The sequence below is a fragment of the Cavia porcellus genome, unplaced genomic scaffold (assembly GCF_034190915.1).
Source record: "Cavia porcellus strain 051 isolate PalLab524CR breed Dunkin Hartley unplaced genomic scaffold, mCavPor4.1 scaffold_26, whole genome shotgun sequence".
Classification (NCBI taxonomy): Eukaryota; Metazoa; Chordata; class Mammalia; order Rodentia; family Caviidae; genus Cavia; species Cavia porcellus.
In genome coordinates this window covers 19,012,203-19,031,676 of record NW_026947509.1, presented here as the reverse complement: position 1 = coordinate 19,031,676, position 19,474 = coordinate 19,012,203, and the positions used below count along the sequence as shown (strand labels likewise).

The 19,474-nt window shown below is 46.1% G+C and overlaps 1 long non-coding RNA gene across 2 annotated transcripts; it reads right to left on the bottom strand.

Moving 5' to 3' along the window:
- Positions 1-5,675: 5,675 nt before the first annotated feature.
- LOC106028599 (uncharacterized) lies at positions 5,676-12,518 on the bottom strand. Of its 2 annotated transcripts, XR_010043337.1 has the most exons (4): positions 12,299-12,518; positions 11,266-11,358; positions 6,620-6,735; positions 5,676-5,825 (listed from the first exon to the last, which is right to left on the bottom strand). It is a non-coding gene; the product is annotated as an uncharacterized LOC106028599 (long non-coding RNA). The 2 variants fall into 2 exon arrangements; XR_001202228.3 differs by lacking the exons at positions 5,676-5,825; positions 6,620-6,735 and adding an exon at positions 6,786-7,728.
- Between the last annotated feature and the right edge of the window lie 6,956 nt (positions 12,519-19,474).

Genomic DNA, 19,474 nt, shown 5'->3' with positions numbered 1-19,474 from the left:
CGGCCGGGAGCGGACATCGACATTTGGTGGCCCGTACGGGGACTGATCACCCCCGAGACGTGGAAGTGGACAACGCTCCAGTACAGAGCTGCGAGACAGGTGAGTTGGGGATAAGCCTGGGCTCTGGGTGGCGCGCACCTACAGGGCTTTTAGACTCCCCTCAGGCTCACGCGTAAGTGGCGGATTCCTTGGGCCTCACGCGGTGAGTAACATATTAAAAGATGGGAAACATGTTAGGTAGCAACACTAAGAGCGAGGGTGGTTGTGGAGAAAGCTCTCAAGAGCTTACAAAAGTACGCAGGGTATCTGAGCAGGCCCAGTCAGGGAGCTCCCGAGAGGGGTCCGTCAAGGGGAACAAGGATGCTAAGGAGGAGGACGGGGCTCTAGCCTCGGAGTCGTCTGACTCCGAGGACGAGGGAAAGTTGAATGGCAAGGAGGCCAAAGAGACCAGCTGTCAGGAGCCTAAATCGCTCAATAAGGAGTCGCAGGGTTCTTTTCCAGCGTTGCCCCGCGAATTGCGCTCTGCTCAACCTGGTCTGCGGAGGAGTAGAGAGCTCCTGAGCGCTCCCCGGCGCGAGAGGGAGGCGAAGCCTTCCGCCCCACCTTGGGGGCCGTTTCCGGAGGCGATTCCTCGCCACGAGGCGGCCGCCTGGGAGCTCTCTCCCCTTTCGCCAGAACAGGAAGTGATGCACGGGCCCCCATTTTCCGCCCAATCACGGCCGCTGTCTTATGCTCCGCCGCCGGCGGGTCGGTATTTTTACAGGCGGCTTTGGCAGGGGGGACGCTTGTCTCATGAGGTACATCCACCTGGGATAGATAGTGGCCCCTACGGGATATTTCCTGTACAAGTAGCTATGGGCCAGGGACGCAATGTATGGGAGCCTTTTGAGATAAAGCAGATTAGAGAACTTAAAAATGCAGTTACAACCTTTGGGCCGACTGCGCCTTACACCATTGCCATGCTGGAGAATCTGTCTTCTGGGCCCCTCACCCCCGCGGACTGGATTCAGCTGGCAAAGGCGTGTCTGCCCTCGGGCAGTTACCTGGATTGGCGAGCCTGGTACGCAGAGTTCTCTGCAGAGCAGGCTGAGAGAAACGCCAATCGGGGAAACCGGGGGTGGAACAAGGAAATGCTTATGGGAGAAGGTCGGCACGCTGATGACCAGACCCAGTTCCCCGGCGCTGTCTATGAACAAATCAATGCCATAGGGCTCCGCGCCTGGAAACAGGTAAGTGGTGCCGGAACAGCCTCCTTGTGTCTTTCAAAAATAATTCAGGGTACCACAGAGCCATTTGTTGACTTTGTGGCCCGAATGCAAGATGCTGCCGATAAGATATTTCCTGATCCGGGAGTGGCTCAACCGCTGGTAAGATAGCTGATTTTTGAGCAATATACAAAGGAGTGCAAGGCAGCGATAGCTCCTCATAAGAACAAGGACCTCAACGCCTGGATTAGGATATGCAGAGAGATAGGGGGGCCGCTCTCCAACTCGGGAGTGGCTGCTCTCCTGGCCGCGGCTGTACAGCAGAGGGGACCTCGCGGGTTAGAAGGGGAATGTAAGGCTAAAGGGTGTTTTGCCTGCGGGGAGCCAGGACACATTAAACGTCATTGCCCCAACAATGCAGATGCTAGGCCTCGCCCTAGGAATGAAGAACCATATGTTTGTGGGCGATGCAAAAAGGGATCACACAAAGCTGAGGAGTGTAGGTCGGTCTTTGATGCTCAGGGCAACCGTATTTGTGGACAAGATGCTAGAGAGCCAAAAAACGGCCAGAGGGGGCCCCCTTCACAGGCGGGCCCCCGCCCCAGAGACAGGACAGCTCAGGGTGGCAGCCTTCAACAAGGGCCACCCCTGGGTCAGCAGGTGTGGACCTCAGTGTCGCCTCCAGACTTATACAGAAGGTCACCATTAGGACGGATGGCGTTAGGACCCTAAATGACATGCAAAAGCTATTGGGAGACATTAATTGGATTAGGCCATATTTACATATACCAAATTCAGATCTCAAACCCCTGTTCGACCTTCTGAAGGGAGACCCAGATATAGCCTCCCACAGGAGGCTCACTCCTGAGGCAAGAGCTGCCTTACAGAGAGTGGAAAAAGCCTTAGGTGGGGCTACCTTACACAGAATTGAACCAGGGCGACCCTTTGATGTCTGTTTGCTACAGACTAGTCTACAGCCTACAGCGGTGATTTGGCAGAAAGGACCACTACTGTGGATACACCCTAAGGTCTCACCTGCAAAAGTCATAGAGCATTACCCGGAGGCAGTCGCTTCATTGGCCCTTGAAGCGCATGATAGAGCTGTCCAACATTTTGGCTCGGGACCACGAGCCATCCGAGTACCCTATACCGCCAGCCAGATTAAGACCCTGGCTGCCTGCATAGATACCTGGGCCATTCTGAGATGTGTTTTCCATGGGGATATAAACAATCAATACCCTAAAGACCCTATCTTGTCATTTGTCACTCAGCACCCTATAATTTTTCCAAAGGTTACTGCCTCTGAGCCATTAGTCCCAGCAACTACAATATACACAGATGGCTCCAAGACGGGGATAGGCGCCTATGTGATCCTAGGCAAGCCCCCGGTTACCATACAATTTAAACCAGATCAGCCTCAGGTGGTAGAACTGCAGATCGTTAAAATGATTCTTGAACGGTTCTCAGAAGCCATTAACATTGTCTCCGATTCTAGGTATGTGGTCAATGCTATGCAAGTGCTTGAGACTGCCAGTTTAATTAGATCCACTTCCACAGTGGCTGGACTGTTCCTGTCTATCCAGACATTGCTTCAGAACAGACACCATAAGGTCTTCACCACCCACATAAGAGCACATACATCCCTGCCGGGGCCCATGGCACAGGGGAATGCGGCTGCTGACACTGCCACTCGCCCGTTATGGATTTTTACCTTACTAACACCAATCGAGCGAGCCCGTGCCTTCCATGATAAATTTCATGTCAATGCCAGGACACTAGCAAACCATTTCCACGTTTCTAGAGCAGATGCACGAGATATCGTGCGACTATGTGACTCCTGTGCCACATACAAACCTGCCATACCGATGGGAGTAAACCCTCGAGGTTTGATCCCTGGTGATGTTTGGCAGATGGACATCACACATATACAGGAGTTTGGGACTCTTAAATATGTTCATGTTTCCACAGACACCTGTTCTCACGTCATATTTGCAACAGCAGAAACAGGTGAAAAAGTGTCTAATGTGATCAATCATTGCCTGGCAGCTTGGGCCGCATGGGGCAAACCAAAAATATTAAAAACTGATAATGGACCAGCCTATATAGGCAAAGCCTTCAATGAGTTCTGCAAAATGATGGAGGTTCAATTAAAACATGGTATCCCATACAATCCCCAAGGTCAAGGAATCATTGAGAGGGCTCATAGAAGCCTCAAAAAAATTTTACAAAAACAAAAAGGGGGAGTAGGCCAAGGCCTGGCCCCAAAGGCACGATTATCCATGGCACTATTCACACACAATTTTTTAAATTTAAATAATGATAATCGCTCCCCAGCTGTGGAGCACTGCAACCCTTCCCCCAACCATAAAGGGTGGGTGAAGTGGAAAGATGTCCTGACAGGACAATGGATGGGCCCGGATCCAGTGGTCAGCTGGAACCGAGGCGCGGTTTGTGTTTTCCCACAGGAACCGGGACGAGAACCACTGTGGATACCGGAGAGACTGACACGGGCAACAAAGCCCTCGACTGAAGATCAGACCTGCCCTACTGGAGATCCATCACAGACCAACCAATAAGATGAATAGAAATAGCGGTAGCCCGAAATGGACAAGAAGATCCTCAGGCATATGCATGGCTTGCTCAATTGGCCCACGACCGAGTCTAGATATGGCGGGCATCCCTCATTCTCCTCCATAAGGTGACAATACACAGCAGGGTAGGTGAGTCAATGACGGGTAAGAGCGTGCCTCCCCAGCACGACTCGACCTAAGCCAGGCCCTACCCCATCCTGCACGTAAGCCGCTGGACTGTTAGATGCTGCCCAGGTCTAAATTTCTCTCCGAGGGGATTTCTTTACGGAGAGGAAATGAATGCAAGCTTGTGTGCATCCAGGTTCCGTCCAGTTTGTGCCTGGCCCTAGAAAAAGGACGAGGGCCTCAGGGCCTTGGCAGACCATGGCATGGCCAACCAGGGTCTAAGCCAAGGACCTACGGTGGACCTACACATAGGGCATAAGCCTCTGCACCCAGTCCAGGAAGGGCTACGATGCGCACATTCATAAAAAATAAAATAGGGGGAGATGTTGGGAGCCGCGTCTGTGATAGCTCGCCTTGCGCGGCGGACGTGCGGCCTGTGGTAAAGAGCAAAGCCTGAGGTAGATTACCCCTCCCATCGAATATGTTAGTTTCCTGCTTACCGCGTAAACAACCCGCTCAACAATATAGTCTGCCTGGCAACTGATGATGTTAGCCAATCAGCTTGCCTTGCTTACTTTAACATGATTGGACACTGTACCCGTATATATACCGGTGCCACCCCTGGGCGGAAGAAGAAGCCAGGTAGAAGCCCGGAAGTAGAAGCCCAGAAGGAGCCGCGGAGAGCGGACCGGTAGAGGCTTTGGGGCAGACTGAAGCACAAAAGGAGCCGCGGGGAGCGGACCAGAGGAGGCTTCGGCTGGGAGCGATCCCAGGGCAGGCTGTACGGAGAAGGAAAATAAAAAGAAAAGGTTGTCCACTACCAGACTTTGTCGTGTGTCCTTCCTGCCGGCCGGGAGCGGACATCGACACTTAATTCCCCATTGCCCTCTCTCAGGTCCCTGTTGGTTGCATGGGTTGAGGCTCCCGGTCTTCACCCTGGTCCTTGCAGTCCTCTTCAGTTACTAGAGCATTAGATTCCTATGTGGCCTCAGCATCATACGAGGCTGTGGTTAATCCAGAGTCAGACCCTGAAGCAGCTGGAAACTCTGATTTGCAGAACCAGTCCAGACCCCACCTTGCTGGGGAACCTGTAAGTCTCAGGAGCACAGCAGGAGCAAGCTGATGTGCTCGTCAAAACTGGAACTGCCAAAACATCAGTTGATGAGGCAGGAGTTTGAGGATTTCTCTTCTGCCTCCAACCCCACTATCAGCCTCCCCATGCTTATGTGGATAGTAACCAGAGCATTGGTGCTGGGCTGGGTAGAGAGTCAGGGAAAAGGACTAAGAAATATGTCTGGCTGACTTTCCCCTAAGATTAAAATTCTAGACCCTTTCTTCAGAGCAGAAAAGTCTGTCTGGGGTTCACTCTCCATCCCATCTAGGAGCCTCCCAAGCTGAGGGCTTCTGGCGACAGTATCACAGCGCCAGGCAAAGCCACTGAAGGCAACAGAGAGTACCTTTCTGCCCGTCCCTGTCAGCTGCCCTGGTCAAAGAAGGATGGGGAGGGAGGCAAGGTCCTGAGGCTTCCTTGAACTTAGTTGCAATTCTAGGAGCCTCAGGTGACAGTGGATTCCTTTACTTCATCTCACAGATAGCTCATAAGCAAAAAACAGTGCCTTGTGAGAAGGGAAGGGTGGACAGTGAAGCGGGAACAGTGGAAGGAGATGTTTGGCTGCTGGGAGAATCACAAAGAGGGTCTGACTATCTCACTTCTGTTTGCACACTATGCTGGTCACCATTCAAATGCTGTGACAAAACACCTGAGAAAAATAACTTAAAAGAGGAAAGATTTATTTCAGCTCGTGGTTTCAGAGGTTCCCTTGGTTCCACGGTTTCTGGGTCTGTGGCAGAGGAGAACATTATGGCAGAAGGGTGTGGTAGAGAAGAGCTCCTCACCTCAAGTCACACAGAAGAAAAGAAAGACCTAGGGAAGAAAGGACTGCAGACAAGATACAGTCCCTGACATCATATCACCTTGGCCTATGCTCTTCAACAAGGCCCCGTGTCCTTGGATAAGTTTCCATCCCCTCCCAATGATGTCATCAGATTATGAATCCATCAACGGTATAACCCACTGATGATGTTAAAGCCCTCAAGGTAAAATCACCTCCCAAAGCCTTGCCTCTACATACCTGGACCTCTTAGGGTACATTTTAGATACAAACATAACATACAGCATTAGCATTTCAAAGGCTCTGGGGCTAAATTCCACTGGATGGGACAGCACTGTCCATGTTTTTCAGAAACATAAATAAGCTTAGATTCTAGTGACAAGTCCAAAGTCCAAAATGAGTGATAACCACAAGTGGTGGCAAACACCTGTAATCCCAGAACTCTAGAGAGCTGAGGCAGGAGGATCGTAAGTCTGAGTCCCACCTGGCAAATTAATGACATAGCAAGACCTTGTTTCAAAATGAAAAAATAACAAGGGGCTGTGGGGTAGCTCAGTGTGAAGATCATGGGTTTAAACCCTAGTATTGGAAAAAACAAAAAAGATGCAGACTGAATTCAAGCCAAGACACTTGGCCACTCAGTTTCCTCTCCTCTGCTCCATATGAATAATAGTGTGATGGAGACAGTACAGTTTGAATAAATGTGGGCTCCACAACTTTGCAGCCAAATAAGCCCAGGCAACAGGCCTTTGGTGAGGCCCACTTATATCATCTATTGGGTCACAGTTGTCTAGCACAGAGAAAGCATAAATTATTGAGTACCTACTGAGTGGCACACACCATACTCAAGAGACAGAAGAGAAAAAGGAAGCCAGGCGAGTGTCTAGAGTAGTGGTGATGCTGCGACCCAGTGCGGCTCGGGAGGTTCTTGAGGTTAAGGACCTGCAAGAGGATGAGAAAAATAAAGAAAAGACTTAAAGCCAGGGTCAGGTAGAGCCCTCACACTGCCGATGGGAGGAAAGGAACTGCTCAACCACTGTAACACCTTTATTTATATACTGGGAGAGGTGATGTCAATTTCAGCCCTTCTGTCTAACAACCCATTGCTTGGCAGGCCTGGGGCCCTTGCCTTGTTGGTGCTGGAATAACTTGTTTACATAGCTTGTTTTGGTCTTTCTGGTTTTTTCTGGCTGGGTGCTTTAGGCCCACACATGTAATCAATCTCCAGCTTTAACGGCTTCCTACCTATCCCTCTTTTTTGTTTTGTTATTGCACAGGTTGGGTGATCAGTTGAAGCTGGAGGAGCTGTATTGGAGAGCTCTGTACATCTTTTTATTTTAAGTGAAGTCCAAAGATTTTAAGTCCCTGCATTCTGCAGTTGAAACCCTGTGCAGTGCATTAATCTGTGACAGTAGTCAGCCACCAGTGTAGCTGGCAATTGCCAAAAGTATTAGTGATTTGAGTTTCTTTTATAACATATTACTTCAGCATTGTTTTATATCCTCTAGTAGTTGTACATTTTCTGCAGGATGTTCAAGACCAAGTTAAGGTGAGACTTGTTTTAAACACAGTTTTTGTTATCTATCAAGGTCAGTTAGGTCTCCTCAGGAACACCTTGGAACCAGCTACAGCACCTCTTAGTTCTTCCATCAGTGTCAGCTGTTTGGGTGAGTCATGGCTATTGCTTGACCAAGTTGCTTTCTGTGAAAGCTTGGGAGATATTTGCTCCTGGTGACTCTCCTTAGGCACACCACACACCGATGATAAATTTCTGCAGTGGTCTTACAGTCTTCTTCATCAGAAGACCAGGGACTCACTGAGTACAGGATGACGCAGCTGAGATTCTCTTATATGCTGAGTCCTCACTGAGGGCTAGGGCCAAAATACTGGCTGTCCTCTTAGCCCATCTGTCTCTCTAATTGTTGGTCTCCAAACCTTCATTGTTGAACATCCAGAAAAAAAGATTGATAATAGTACAATGTAGTTAGAGGCATTATTATCTTATTTAAATATCAAACATCTTACAAGATACAATAGAATCATTATTTTTTAACAACCATGGATGTTTTAACATTTGAATACCTGTAGAATATTAACAAAAAATTACATATTTTACATAGAAAATTAGAAATCAAACAATTATACAATGTTATAGCATAAAAACCATGATGACATTTTGTAACACACTTGAATTTTCATTTTGACATTAAATTTCTCCCTTTAGTCAATCATCCCTATCTAATACACAAAAGCCTTCACCCAACTTGTTGACCTTTAGTAGGATGTACATCTCATAAGTTTTTGTTAGCGGCAGAAGTCTGGATCTGAAACAAAAGTTTGTCACCATAAACAATCTTTTTATATTTTTAAAGACCTGTAAATCTGGAGGCATGAATATATAAATATACCATGAGGTTACAAATAATCATTTGTCATAACCATATGAAACCTTTGTATCAGAGCATCTTAAAATAAAAAGCCTTTTGTATTATTTCTTTTGATGATGACCAATGTGAACATATTAGAATAATATTTATATAACCTTAGTTGGGGACATCTCTCATAAGTCTGTGGAGATCCAGGCTGGGGGCTCCAATCAATGAACAAGAGTTGGTAAAATGTTACCAGGTGGCCACTTTCTTATTCATCAATTGAAGTCCTGTCCAACAATCCCAACCCCGAGATTTTTGTTTAATCATTTTTATAATAATTTTTTCTTATGAAAACTCCAAACGTAACATTTAATGTATTTTTTGAACAATGAGAGGCTCTCAAGTTATGATAAGCAACAATGTACATTAAATTTACACAACTGACTTTAGTATCATTTTGACTAACTGGGAACCCAGATGAAAGCATGTTTTATAATTCTATAACTCAGATAAACCTTGATTAAATGATCTATAAATGCAAAAGAAAAAGTAGAAAGGAAAATTGCTGAGCTCAAAATAAAAAGAACAGCTGTTCACAAACAGACAAATGGACAAACATGGACAGATGACAGACATTGTAGAAACAAATGCAGAGTTGTCAGTGTCCACAAGAACTCTCCAAGTTCCTCGGGGCTATTTCACGCCCCCTTGCTAAACTAGCTCGCTTTTCCGTGCTCAGGGTTGAAACATCTGTCACCTCCAGCATCCCATGCCCTCAGAGTGCTTCTCAGGTGCTCCGGTGCCACGTGGGCACTCCTGTATGAGCACTTGTGCTGTTGGCTCCACATGTATAAGTGATCATTAGCTCAGTGACTTCCAACAACAGCTTAACAGACTAGACAAACAGACACACAGGCAGACTGACGAACACCTTACACAATCAGAGTGCACTCAAATATATTTTAGCCAAATTGAATTACACAAACTTTAACAATTATTGAATTTGTAATTTTAAATAGACTAGTCAGATTTGTTATAGGCCAATTTAGCAGAGATCTCTTATCAAAGAATTTGGGAGGGGCAAAATCTTATCTATATTTAACATATTTTTGTCATAGGACTTAGCATGCACTTCTATCATCTGTTTGGACCTTTTTTATTTTTGGTTACCATCTCCTGGGCATCTTGGGTCAATTAAGGTTGGTTCTAGTTTCATCCTTTTCTATGAGTTGTGGCATGGTTTCCAAGTCATCACTGTCGTAGGACTGAGCATCAGCTTCTTGAGAGGTGGGATCAACTCCTTTCCTGGGCTTGGGCCCCTGATATAGCTGGACAGCACACACTGGCACCCAGATAGGTCATTTAGCTTTTCCTGGAAAAGCACAAGCGTATCCTCGACCCCGCATTAGCACTTGACTGGGTGTTTTTATTGTCCAGTATGAAGAGCTTTCCAACACTTTTTAGATTTGATTTATTTGATTATATTATCTATTTGTTGAGGTAGTTACATCTTTATTAGAATTTAAATATTTTAAATGATATATACTGCCAAGTGAAATCTGGGTTAAATTTAAATCTGAATTTAAATATTTTAAATGATATATACTGCCAAGTGAACTCGCCCTTTTTTTAAAAAACTTTAAATGGTGAGCACATTTGGCTTACTTTTAGACCTAAAGATTATAAAGAATATTTGTGGTAAGGTATAAAGACAATGGAAATTGCATTTTATATTTAGGTAACTTGGGTTCTTCTGTGATATTCAGGTGGTGCTCCTGCTCTGGGCTGAAGGCTCCACTATTTTGGGGGGATCTGAGCACAAGTGCAGTGTAAACTTTTGATTCATAAAGCATGTGCACGGGTGATAGGAAAAGCCAGGGTGGCTTCGCCAGGCCAGAGCCATGTCCCACCTCTCTATAAGTATCAGAAGATCCAAAATCCTTAAGTACCCTTTCTTTATTTATAGATTTTCCAATTTTTGTCAAGGGAAGAATAACCAATTGAGCAATACAATAATCTAGGAAGATTTGAACTGTGTTTTGAGTAGATTTAACCATAACCCTGATTTCTCCTTGCAGCTAAAACAAGCAACATTGTTTCTTTTCCTTCCTTGTCTGGGCCAAACTCCAAGCTCAGTGGAGGCTTTGGTGCCCTTCCCTGCCTGGGGCCTGTGAGAAGTAGTGAGAGGAGCAGAAAGCAGCAGTTTTATTAAGTAACCCTTTAAAATCTATTATAGAGGGCCAGCTGATTTGTGTTGGTTTGTTTTTTCCCTAGTCTTGCTCTAAGTTCTTTTTCAGTTTCCTCCCAAGTATGTAAATTTACAATCTCTTCTGCAGGCAAACTCAAGAAATTCAGCAAGCTGTGTAGTGCCAGTGTATTAACAATTAAAATTGACTTAAGAAAGCAAAAAGGACCTAAATAATACATTAATCACGAATTTGAAACAAGTACCCTTGTAGTAAACAATCTTGAAAAACAATGGAGTTTGAGAATTTACACTATTAGATATCAAGACCCCCTACAAAGCCATAGTGAGACAGTGATATGCTGGAGCCAGCCTATTATCCGCTACTAAAAGCCAAATGTTGAATTTTTTACATTTGGCTTTCCTCCCATGTAAATGCTCAACCACTGTAGCATCCTTATTTATATACTGGGAAAGATGATGTCAATTTCAGCCCCTCTGCCTAGCAACCCATTGCTTGGCAGGCCTGGGCCCCTTGCCTTCCTGGTGCTGGAACAACTTGTTTACATAGCTTGTTTGGATCTCTCTGTTTTTCCTGGGCTGGCCTTGCTTTAGCCCCACACATGTGATCAATCTCCAGCTTCGATGGCTCCTTACATGGTGGTAAACCCATGGCACATGTGCTGCAGCAAGCTATTTGTTCTCATTATAAGCTCTGAAATGTTCGCTACCACTGATCTAGGGGAAAGACTCAGGCAGAAGAAATGGCAAGTGTCAAAATCCAGGGGAAGAGCAAGTTTCATGTGTTCTAAGGCAGCGTCAAAATTGGTGTGGCTGGCATGGACCACGCAAGGGAGAGAAAGGAAATAAAGTCTGAAAGGTACTGTACAGAAGCTAGACCATGAGACTACATACGTGCATGAGAGGTGATAGGGAGCCATGGAGGTTGGAGCAGAACAGTAACATAATCCAACTGGTGTCAGGAAGCCTCTGCCTGTGATTTAGCAACTGTGTATTGGAAACAAAGACAAAACAGACAGAGCCCATTAGGGCGATAGATTCTTGGGCCAGTGGGAGGCCATCTCACTGCCTTTCCTCAGGCCAGCATCTAGACACTTCTGCAAACCACGGGCTGGGCCAGTGGTGCCTCTGAGCCCTGCTGACTTCACAACTGCCTGTGAAGGGGCAGGTGGACTCAGTGTTTTTGTTGACTGTTGATCTGTGAGGGACAGAGACGTCATCAGATCTAGAGTGGCAGGGACAACAAGGCACATAGGATATGCACTAAAAGACTTGGGAATCTTGTGAGCTGTGACCAAAGGTCCCCAGGAGTGGATAGTAAGACACATGTCAAGCATTTTCACGGAACACAGGATCTCTCTTCAGCAAGCCTAGTTGGTGTAGGGCTAGCGTGGTGCTTTGCAGGTATATAAGCACTGTCCAGTGACAAGACAAACACGTAGTCCTCTCTCTATTGTGCCACCAGTTTATGCAGTGTAGTGCTCACTGGGGTTCAGGGCACTAGTTGCAGAGTAGCTACACTCACATACAGGAGGACCTAGGTACACCCAGGCATCAGGGTCTGAGGGCTCCCCAATAGGGGTGTGTATGTGTCAGGCAGGGTTAAGTCTTCTGGGGAGAAGGCTCTCACCTGAAGAAACCCTTGAATCTCTGACAAGTCAGGGCATGGAAATCATGGCCTGTGGCTCAGTCTGCAGGCACCGCACAGCACCTGACTCATCTTCCCTGATGCCCATGCTTTCCAGTATCAGGGTGGCTGCCGCCGGTCCCTGAACACGGGAGGAATTAACAGCTCTGAGCCACATCTGACCCTTCTCTCCCTTCTACAGAGCCTCTTCCCAAAACTACCCTGTACCCATTCCCCAGAATTGTCCCTACTAGCAGCATGAAAGTTGATTTTAATCTCTGATCCTGCCAGATTGCCTACCTGCTCCTTTTATGTGGCACAGCTTGCAGGTCACAGGATCTGGTATGAGCTGCATTTCCCAAGCTCCCGTGGGGACCTTGTTTTCTTTGTGATCTCGGGAGCCACCAGGAGTTGGGAGGTTAAGGCCTTCAGCAGCTGGAAAACAAGAGACACACATGGTTTGGGGCCTGTAGGAACACCCAGTGCCCAGTGTGGGCAAGGCATGAACTCTGGACCCAGGGCAAAGGGCCGGGCGGGAGGTTTCTCAGCATGCAAGTGCTGGCTGGTGGCACATGGGGAGGGAACCTGGTGGGTGGGGCCTCAGGGCTCAGGAAAAGCTTATCCTTGTTAGTCTCAGGGAGGTTTTCTTACCACTGAGCTGCAGGGCCCATCTATAGCCTCCTGGATATGGCTCCTGGGTAAGCTAGGAAGGAGGCAGGGGAGAAACAGCACAAGCATTTCCACTGCCATCTGTCAATAGAAGGAGAATAAGGGTGACGACTGCACTGGGCTCCCAAAAGGCTTTTAAACTAGGGAACTAATTAGGAACAAATGCATCGAGCTAGAGAAGGGGCCCCATTTCCATACCAGGGAGAACTGAGAATCAAATCAGAGTAACCTCTAATAAATGAGAAAGATCTGGGGTGGATTTGGAAAGTTTCATCCCAGAGCTGGCTTCACAGTCTGTGCCATTCCATAGGCTCTGCATCCAGACGAGTCAAGAAGAAGCACTCCTAATTAATAAATATAAGATCAGAAATTGAGTTTTCACTGGAATTTTCTAGTACTCCACCATCAATGAAGACCCTGTGTGTGTGTGTGCACATGCTTGTGTGTGTGTGTGTGTGTGTGTGTGTGTGTGTGTGTGTGTGTGTGTGTGTGTTTGTGCTCTCCCACTATCAAGGAACAGAAAAAGTCACTTCAAAAGCTGGATGTTTTGGGTATAGGCAACTACTTTGAAGGCAATAAGATTCACTAAGATGCCCATTCTGGTTTGACTATTGTCTCCTTTGGAAGTCCTGTAATGTTTATAATGCTTAAGTTTTATTGGTCTTGTTCTCTACTGTTTTGTTCAACTTTATAATATCTAATGAGATAGACAAGTCTTTTTAAGGAAACAAGAGACATTGTTGATAACCATTGTTGATAACCTTGTACTCTGTTTTACATCATGTGCTATGTCTATCCTTGGTTTTGACTGACAGCTTTGTTTTGCCATATTTGACTTTATTCTCTCCCCCCAAAAAAAAGTAATAAGAACTAAGGAGTAATAAAACCCAAAATGTGTAAATTTTGTTGTAAAAAAGAGAGGGAAAAAAGAGCTCTAAAGGATACAACAGCAAGTGTGTTTAGGGGTGTTAAATAGCTGACCATATTAATGTTTTTGGTTGGATCACTGAACACAACTGTTTGCAGTCTCACTGTTTGAATGTCCACTTTGTATGCTTTGATACTGTGATTTGAGCAACTATCTCTAAGATGATAATATGTAATCTATTAACTGGTGATTTCTTACTGTTTTTTTTTTTTTTTTGTAGTTCTGTATTACTTGTACCCTTACACCGCTTTGTTTTGTGTTTTTCTCTTTTTCCTTTTAAATAAAATTAAAAATAAAAGCTGGATGTTTTGAGCATGGACAATATGTTGAACTTATCTGATCCCACACAAACTGGTATAAAGTCTCAGTCTTCCAGTTTAGGGGCAGAACCAACATAAGCAAAGGAAGTAAAAACATGAGGAATGATCTTTAGGTGAGGAGCAAGGGGCCAAATGGACAGAGCCAGATTTAGTTTCCTTTTGAGCAAATGGAGATAATATTTACATTGTATCATAGGGTGGTAAGGGTTAACTGGTATAGTAACTGAAGTGCTAAGCACAGGGCCTGACCTACAATGTATACTCAGACTTAACTGTTGTCACTATAACCAACAGGATATGTAACATTTGGGCACATTAACTAAGGTTTAATTCTTTGTGCTTCTTTAAATCCATTACTTTGTATCATTCTATCATATTCCACACACATTGTTCTCCAAGAGTAGATAAGGCTGAGGATGAAAAATCTATTGAATATCTGAATGGATTTATTTTTAAACCCATAGTAGAGACAACAGCTTGAAAGGCAAGACTTTCTTTTATTCTCAAAGCTGTGCATTTTGAGAAAGAACAAAACAAAGATGCAGCTATTTCTTCCCTTTTGGTATGGTGCCCAGTACTCATCCTTCTGAACCAAGTAAGCCACTGTTCCGGCGATGTTTTTTAATTTGTGGGCTGAAACCTACTCTTGAATCACAAAGATGGATTTAATGGGACAAAATGCATTAGAAGAAAATGCAATGCAGTGGGAAATATTGGAGCACGTTACAAGGTCCTGGTAGATATCATTTCATGAAGTTGTTCTTTCATTCGTGCTGTGTGCTTGGATTCAGCCATGATGTAAAATGTTTTCTATGGTGGCTGCAGTCCAACACATCTGTACCTCACCAGGGACTCCACAGCAGAGGACACACGTGTCTCTCCCCTCAGCACATGCCAGGGAGAACCGCACACAGCTCTGGGCTGAATGTCTGCATCCAGTGGCTTTGAACAGCAGAGCAGCCTTGGGTTAGGGTGGTCACAGAGCCCCATGCTCCTCAGTGAGGCGAAGGAAAATCTGAAAACTTTCTGTGGCCACCAGATGGGATACAGAAGAGGCTCTGAACAAGCCAAGAGATAGAAAGGAGCTGGAGTGTGGGCAGCAAGGATGTTGGCTCCGGGAGATGATGGTGGGAACCGAGACACACGAATGCAGCCCGCACAGGACAAGGGACCAAGTGAGGAGAGTCTCCCTCGGGTGTGGACAGAAGGGAAGTCGGGCTGGGTACTGCTTTCCTCCCCAGACAGCAAGATACACAAGCTCTGTCCCCATGTGTGTCCCCTGCAGCTATGAGGATGGAAAGAGGACTGGAGAGTAAAGAAAAGGGACCTCCCAGCTCATTACAGCACTGGCTGAGTCAGGCTTGAATTTGGATGACTACATCTGCAGCCCAGCCCACCCCGGAGACCGAGTTCATGATCCGAGACTGGCTCTCAGGAAATAAAGCCATGTCCCTGAACACCAAGGGCCGTGGCTATATAGCGTCTCAAACCTGACACATTATTAATGACAAGGCCTTCGGGTTTGGCAACTCAGAAGTCATGAGCAGCCTCGAAAATGGCCGTTTCCAGCAAACAGTCAGGATGTAACCTAGATGGGAACACAGTCAGGACAGGGTGGTCAGAAGAAACTGCTAGCACTTTGGAGATCCTGGCAAGGAGAAGGGTACAGAATGAGGGTGGAAGCAGGCTTAGGGAAAATTCTGTTTGCTTTACATGGAGAAACCCAAGAATTTGTAGGCAGAATCTGTAGCAGGCAAATGAGAAGAGCTTATACAGAGCTATCCTTGGGTAAAAAACAATAGCCAGTACACGTTAGAACTTTTAAATTTCACTTTTAAATAGAATTGACAAAGGTGGATGCTCAGGCGCCACAGGGTGAAGGATGGGGGGGGTTCCTAGTCACTCCTTGGGGCCCAGCACTCTGGGTCTGGGAGGCCTCGGGCACTGCAAAGGCCCCAGAGAAGTCCATCTCATGGGAGGGTACGCACTTCTGCCCCAGCCCACTTGTCAGCACTGCTACCCCATCCCATACCCCATTTCACCACCAGTGCAATTTCTCGGTCCCACGGGACAAGTCTACACAGGCACTCAAAGGCAGAATCTGAAGTCTCCGCTTTCCCAGGACACAGGGCTTGGCTGTCTCACACTGGCAGGCTTTCCTGGGCTGCCAGCCTCTCTGGCTGTGTCTAGGGCCCAGGCAGCCACAATGTCACTTCCTTCCGGTGGTTCTGGGTCGCCCAGACTCAGTCTGGCAGGTGCAGGCCACTGACTCACGAGGAAGCCAGGCTGCAGGCAGAGCAGCCCCGGAGGGGAGCTCGCTGGCTCCCCTCTGCATCACCCTGCAGGCTGGAGAAGGAAGCTCATTCCGGCGCCTGGGCGCCTGCACTGCGCTTGGAGACCTTCGGAAGCAGCGGAATCCTGCAAGGTGACAAGCTACCGCTAGAGGCCGCCCGAGACCTTGTGTGTTTTTATGAGGGCTGAACCGAGAGCCCTGTGTGTGTGTGTGTGAGTGTGTGTGTGTGTGTGTGTGTGTGTGTGTGTGTGTGTGTCCTATAGAGGAAATGAGACTAAGGCAGAAGTGTAATAAAAATGAATGCTAAAATACTTACCTTTCCAAAACAGGCAAGGTAGAGGGTTATTCTGTGTCACGTGTAATGGAAGGAGTCCAGAGGTAAGAAGGAACTGAATTCCTGTGATACATTTTATTATTTTTAGCTCATCAGTTATTTACTCAACAAAAAGACAAGTGTTACCCTGTTTATATTTCTGGCTACTGAAAATGATTTGGAAATCAGGACATTGCAAGAGACCTGAACTCCTCCAGGAATCTGATTCATTCGTTTTCTTTCATAATCAGAAACATGAAAAGTAAGAGGCTTACTGGTTACCACACCCCTAAGCTGGGGGCTGTGGGTCCAGCTTGAAAAATATGGCAGGACCCTGGCACTCTCACAGAGCTGATATTTTACAAAAATGTGAACACAGAAAAATTATACAAACACTTCTCCATGATGTACAGTTCTGTTTCCATGACAATCCTCTTCCCCTCATGTCGAAGTATGGGATAAAAAGATTCAGTAAGCCATCAAATTTAGGTGCATCACCATCTCTTGTCAGGAGTAAAGAAGCAACACTGTGTGTGTCTTCGACCTCTCCCTATCTATCACCTTCCTCTTAGGCCATTTGAGAGCCAGGAGACACCAGGTGAGATGTAGGCTTCTCTCAAGACAGAAAACCCAGTGGGCCAGAGACTGAAATATGTAACTGAAAAATGAAAAAGTATAGTATTCCAAAATATAGGATACTAAGGAAATTGTGGGAAAACTCAGAATATAAAGATATGACATTTCTAGCATTGGCACATTTATTTCTCTAGCCAAGTCAAACATGTGACAATGGAAGTTAGCTTCCAGAAGTCCCACATGAGGGAGGACACATTCCAGACTTGGCATGGAAAACACAGCGGGGCTAGATGTCTGACTTATCTGTAGGAGGGTGGGGAGCACATTGCATCTGTGTGCACGCATTTGCCCATATGAGAACTAATGTGGGGAAAGGCTGCTCCTGTGATAGAAGGCACCGGAACACTGACCTAACCTACTCTCTCCTTCTGAGACACAGAAGTCAGAGCTGCAGGGAAGAGGAGATCTGCACACAAAACGAAACCTGTCATCCGCCACCCTGACTTCCAGTTCACAACTCCAGTCCATTTCGTCTGCTTGTGCAGGCTTACAGGGGAGTTCATTGCCTCTCTTATCTGCAGTTGCCTTCCATGTTGTGACCAAATGGAACTGAGCCCCTGGACTGGGAGACTTGTTTGGAAAAGGAGTCTTTGGAGATGTAATTAAAGATTTAAGATGAAATTATCTTGGGCTAAGGCAGATCCTACATTCAACATCTTGAAAAGAGAGGCCAAGAGAACGGAAAGGAAGAGAAGAAGAGAAGAGAGGAGAGGCAAGGAGAGGGAGGAGGGAGGAGAGAAGGCAGTATGGAGACAAAGGGTGGGGTGATGCACATATAGACCAAGGAATGCCAAGTGCTACCAGAATCTAGGAGAGACGTATGGTATGGATTCTCCTTTAGTACCTCCAGAGAAAACCAACTCTGCTGGCACCTTGATTTTGGACTTCTGGCTTCCAAAACTGTGAAAGAATAAACTTCTGTTGTTTTAAGCTACCAGGTTTGGGGTACTTTGTTGTAGCAACTGTTGGAAACATATCTGTATATTTCTTGGTACCTTGCATTTCTTTATTCTATTGGTCCCTCACTTTGGAAAGTTCTTTTATAACAATAACACATCATCGTTGTGAGAAGCCATTGCTATTAGCAGGGGAAACTTTGCTGGGGATAGCCTCTCATGTGTCCGCACGTCATCTCCAGTCTGACTCGGAAGAGGGCCAATGCAAAGACTACAGCAGGTTCCCCACCCTAGGTGCGGGATGAAGTGTATCAGAATCGTGTTCTCTGTAGTAACAGGAGAGACTTGCAAGGGTAATGGTATCACTGAGGTCTTTAAATGACTTTGGGCTGTATGAGGTCTGGGGGGGGGCTCATATCTGAAGTGAATTTAGAAATTAAAATAGAAGTAAAATCTGAAGTATCATTATAAGACAGATCTATTGCAAAATACAGTGTCTTCTAAAATACTTTGCTTTTCATGTGGTTGCTGGCAGTACCCGGAATGGGAAGCAGGGCAATGCTCCAGGGAGCTTTCTTTTTGTGTTTCTCAGTGTTGCAGAAATAAATGCACAACTTTAATTTGTTCCCAAGTGAAGGAATAAAAAAACTCAGGACTAGCTAGAGTTGCTGGAGGAACCAGAAAATATTTTTTGTGGTTTGTTTGTTTGTATGTTTGTTTTCTTCATGGTTTTCCAAGAAATCTAGACAAGACAATACCTCAAGGTAACACATGCATTCCAAGGACCAGAAGTCTGATGGATTTGCTGAAACTGGCCCCTGTCCTGAGCACATCCTCCCCAAGCTCACAGCAGCCCCAGGGCTGGGCTTCAAGCCATGGCTTAAAGAGATCTATGGTTTCCTGCTAAGGAAAAAAGAGCTGATAGGAAATATTGTTAGAACATTTTTGGTTTCCACTTTCAGCCCAAACTGAAGTTTAAACATGTTTAAAATGGGCCCAGGCTGCTGGGTGGACAATAGTGAGTAATCTTAAGGCTGAACCAGAGGGAAGAGGTTTGTTGGCCACCTTCTGGAAGGTAAAATGACAGCCCAGCATGGGACCTCAGGTTGGTGTCTGACCTCAATAGAAAATGAGCAGTGGGCTTCTAGAAGTCACGGGATTGGTCTTGGTGAAAGATTCCATAAAGTCCAAGGAGAGTGTCATCCTAATTAATGTCCACAAAGAACGATATGATGCTGATTGGTGGAGAGATGGGCAAAAATGTAACAGTGGGTTGTGGGTTGGAAATTCTGGCTCCTAGATTTGATTGGCTTGGGCGCTGGAATTCTGATTGTGGTGCCTGAAAGCTGGGACGGTGGAGAGTCAGCCTCATCAGGCTTTTTGGACAGAGAGTATTGTGTAGAAAGCAGGCCAGAGAAGTG